Raw genomic sequence first — 5059 nt, 5'->3', positions numbered from 1 at the left:
CCAAGGGCTTCCCCTTCCACTGGTGCTCTTACTAGGATATTCATTTCTACCTATGAGGTCAGAGTCCAGGGTCAGTCCGTGTATAGTCTTTGGGTAGTGGCTTAGTCCCTGGAAGCTCTGGTTGGTTGGCATTGTTGTTCATATGGGGTCTCAAACCCCTTCAAGCTCTTTCAGTCCTTTCTCTGATTCCTTCAACGGGGGTCCCGTTCTCAGTTCAGTGGTTTGCTGCTGGCATTCACCTCTGTATTTGCTGTATTCTGGCTGCGTCTCTCAGGAGAGATCTACATCCGGTTCCTGTCAGCCTGCACTTCTTTGCTTCATCCATCTTATCTAGTTTGGTGACTGTGTATGTATGGGCCACATGTGGGGCAGGCTCTGAATGGGTGTTCCTTTAAAGGGGAGCATTGAGAATGCTGTGAATTTTCTCTCCCAAAACCAAGTTGTAATTAACATAGAGCCTGATTCCTGAATTTCTCTCAAGATTCCTCCTTTGAGAGGAAATCTCTTCCTCCTGTCTAATACTCTCTGCCTCCCTCCACAGGTTCTTAGCAAGCCCAGCCGAGTCTTGCCCTCCCTCGGATCATCAAAACTGAGCTAAATATACCTCTTCATTTTGTAAAGACAGCCTGTTTGGGGTATTTTGTCACAGTAGCAAATATTGCCTAATACAACTGAGTATGTCAGAAGTGCTGCTTGCAGTGTACATTCTCATCATCTCGTTTGTATATTAAAATATCCTCCAAGGGAAGCAGCACGACCACCTCCTTTGCTGGGGGCACGCACATGGACTGTACAGAGCTTTGGTGTCTTCTTCAGGGTCCTGGTTTAGACATGATTACAAAGGTGGGGTAGAATCACAGATAGAGTTTCCAGGGGAACAAAGGATTGGAAGATATACAAAGGGGGATTTGAAAAATGACTTTCAAAATACTGATGCTGGGAGTAGGGGCGATGGCTCCATGGGTAAAGTGTGTGCACACATCAATGCATGCACGCACACACACACACACACACACACGCACATACACACACACACGAAAATAACTCTAACTTTTAACACTTTAACACTGTACTGCCGTTTAAACAAAATCATCTATGTAAAATAGAATGTTCGACATCTCTAAGCTAAAGTAACGTGCATGCATCTGATATAAATTAGTGTGGGAAGATGAGCCAGAGGACGCATATATATCAATCAGTCCTTTTACATTGCAGACACGTTGGGAGCTCTGATAGGATTCCCTCCTGCAGCTGCTTCTCTTAAGCTACTAGCTATACCAAAACCGCAACAAAGTCTCCCTTCCACAAGCAACCACACCTACGACGGGCTGATCCGGCCGGAGCACAGGGACCCACACAGCTGCCACACAACTGTGACCTTCAGCACTTCAGGGTTGGTCCTTTACTTTCTGGACAAAACCAGATATGCTGGGGCAAGTCTGTATCCCAGCAGAAGGCAGAAGACTCCAGAGGGCCTGCCTATCCTCAGATATATGTGAGTTCAAGACCAGGCTGGATTTGGAGCTCTTGAATGGTTTTGTTTTGTGTTTTGCTTGGCTGCTGGCCAACAAGCTCCTATGATCCTTGGGTCTCTGCTTCTTCTCCCAACACTGGGGTAACATCCATGCTTTATGTGAATATATATATACATATATATATAATGCAGATAGATTAATAAATAATAACAGCATTATTATATAGAAAAATATATGAATATATAATATATAAGCACATAATATATATCATATTTGTATATTATAGCTATAGACTGGAAAATCCTTACAACATTCTGATTCATTAAAGCAAACTACTTGAAGGTCATTTTCAGGGATGTTGTAAAAATCAGCACAGAGCCTGTGGTGCCGCTTGCGTGTGATCCCAAGAGAGAACACGGCTTCAGGACTGCACATACACTCTTGGAGGCACAGCCACCTCACGCTGGCTTGTTCAAGCACAGCCCCGAGGATGAGGTTCCACACTCCATGCTCTTGTGTTTGTTCCTCTTCTGCCTGGAAACACTGGCAGTGTTTTCTTCTGCTTCTGGAAATCCCTGAGCGCTAGCCAAGCATTTCCCTCTGCACATCTGTCTGAGCTCTCCCAATGCCCATGTGTCTGTCTGTATGATTCTTCTACATCATTTATTATTATTTATTTATTATTATTAATTTATTATTGCTTTTCATTTACATCGTGACCCCCACATACCCTCCCTCCTCTTTTCCCAGTCCCATCCTTACAAATCCTCCCCTCACTGCCCATTCTCCTTCTCCTCAGAGAGGGAGAACCCTTTTGAGTCCCACCACACCCTGGATATCCAGTCCCAGCAGGACTAAGCACAGCCTCACCCACTGAGGACCAACCAGGGATTCCAGGTGGGAGGAAAGGGATCCAATGGCCGGGAACAGAGACTGAGACAGCTCCTGACGTCTAGTCATTAAGGGATCCACATGAAGACCAAGCTGCACAGTTGCAACAAATATATAGGGGTTCTATATGCAGCTCCTTCATGCTCCCTGGTTGGTGGCCCAAGCTATAGGAACTTCTATATGTCCAGGTTAATTGAATCTGTAGGTCTTCTTGTGGTGCTCTTGACCCCTCTGGCTTGCAACAAATGGTGCTGGTCTAACTAGATGTCTGAGTGTAGAAGAATGCAAATAGGCCCACATTTATCACCCTGCACAAAACTCAAGTCCAAGTGAATCAAAGACCTCAACATATATCCGAATACACTAAATCTAATAGAAGAAAAGGTGAGGAAAAGACAGGAGACAACTCCCTAAGAGAATACCAGCAGCTCAGGCGCTAAGATCAACAACTGGTAAATGGGACCTCATGAAATTGAAAGGCTTCTGTAAGGCAAAGGACACAGTCAATAGGACAAAATGGCTGCCTACAGATTGGGAAAGGATCTTCACTAACCCTGCCAATATCCAAAACATGTAAAGAACTCAAGAAATTAGACACTCACAAACCCAAAAGCCCAATTTAAAAATGGGACACAGAGAATTCTCTTTTTTCTTTTTCTTTTTTTTTTTCGGAGCTGGGGACCGAACCCAGGGCCTTGTGCTTGCTAGGCAAGCGCTCTACCACTGAGCTAAATCCCCAACCCGAGAATTCTCAACTAAGGAATCTCAAAAGGCCAAGAAGCAGTTAAAGAAATGGTCAGCGTCCTTAACCTTCAGGGAAGTGCAAATCAAAACAACTCTGAGATTCTATTTTATACCCATGAGAGTGGCAAAGACCAAAAACTCAAGAGATAGCACATGCTGGCAAGGATGTAGGGCAAGGGGAGCACTCCTCCTTTGCTGGGAGGAATACAAACTCATACAACCACTGTGGAAATCAATTTGATGGTTTCTCAGAATTTGGGAATATTTCTACCTCAAGACCTAGCGTTATACAATTCTTGGGTATAGACCCAAAAGGTGCTCCCCTGTACCAAAAGGACACTTGCTTAATAATAGCCAGAAGCTAGAAACAACCTAAATACCCCTGAACTGAAGAACGGACAACGAAAATGCTGGACATTCACACAATGGAATACTATTCCATCGCTAAGAGCAAGGACACCATGAATTTTGCAGACAAATGGATGCAACTTGAGAATATCATGCCAAGTGAGAAAACCTAGAGCTAGGAAGAAACGTGCTCTGCAGTCACGTACAAGCGAGCATTGGCCATAAAGTGCAGGGTAACCATGCAACTGGGTGATAGGGAGGGCTCAAGGGAGGACTCAAGAATCTCACTCAGGAACGGAAACTAGTCACTGGAGTAGACGGAAAGAGGGAACTGGGTGGGAGAGTGGGTGAGGAGAGGAGTGGGGATGGGGATCAGGGGCAGGGAGGAAGCAGGAGAGGGCTGGGAATAAAAATGGAAACTACCGGGAGGCATTTCTGGTGACTAACAAGAGGCCTGGGATGGGGAGGATATAGGGAGTCTATGGGGATCACCCTAGCTGAGATGCCTACCAGATGGGGAATATAGAGACTGAAGTGGCTACCTCTTATAGCCAGGCAGGACTTCCAGAGGAGGGAAGTGACATCAATCCACCCACAAAACCTTCAACCCAAGATTGGTCTTTACCTACAAGACGTGAAGGGAGAAAGGTGGAGTAGAGTCTGAAGGAATGGCCAACCAATGGCTTCCCCTATTTGAGACCTACCCCATGTGGTAGAGCCAATCCCTGACACTGTTAACGAAACTCTGCTGTGCTTGCAGAGAGGAACCTGGCAGAACTGTCTCCTGGGAGGCTCCATCCAGCAGCAGATGGAGGCAGATTGAGAGAGACACAGCCAAGCATTGGGCGGAGCTTGGGGGGGTTCTTGTAGAAGACTGGAAGACCCTTCTACATCGTCTGTGTCACCCAGCTTTACTCTCTGCATGCCGGATGGCAGACCTCAGTCGTAAGAACTAAGTCCTCTCTGCATCTCCAGGGGGCTGGACCGGCCTCATCTGACAAAGTGACCTGGTTTGTCACCTTCTAGTCACCACGTGCTTTGCTTTGGACAAATGGCCCCACGGCTCTCCATCTCAATCTCCTTGTTGACAAAATGGAGATGTGGCTCTCACTTACCTCAGAGAGTCGTTGTGAGGATTAAATAAGCAGCCGTCTGCCAGGAGCACACAGCCCCAGAGCAGCCGCAGATACGTATTAACTATTATTTTTATTACAAGCTCAATAAACATTTGAAGAATAGCTATGCCTCCCTTTTCACCACACAGCCAGTCCCCTGTGAAAAAATGTGCCTGTAGATTGATCCATCTGTGCACCCGGAAGAGTGATGGACACTTTACATAATTAGTGTATTTTGACTATGCAGCCACTCTGCTAGAACAGTTTGACTATCCACCTGCTACAAATGAGAAAATCGAGAATACTTATCAATGGCTTCTCTTAGTCGTTCGGCAGTTAAGTGTCAGGGACTGGAATATTCCTGGCCTGTGTAATTTTCCAAGCTTAACATAGTCAAGAGGATCCTTAGAGCAAAGCACAGTGGTGCAGTCTTGTAATCCCAGCTCTCGAGAGGCGAGGCAAGGGGTCAAGGCCAGCCTGGACTAC

The sequence above is a fragment of the Rattus norvegicus genome, chromosome 2, assembly GCF_021556685.1.
Source record: "Rattus norvegicus strain SHRSP/BbbUtx chromosome 2, alternate assembly SHRSP_T2T, whole genome shotgun sequence".
NCBI lineage: Eukaryota > Metazoa > Chordata > Mammalia > Rodentia > Muridae > Rattus > Rattus norvegicus.
The sequence above is the reverse complement of the archived record's forward strand: the minus strand, read 5'-3'. Positions refer to the sequence as shown.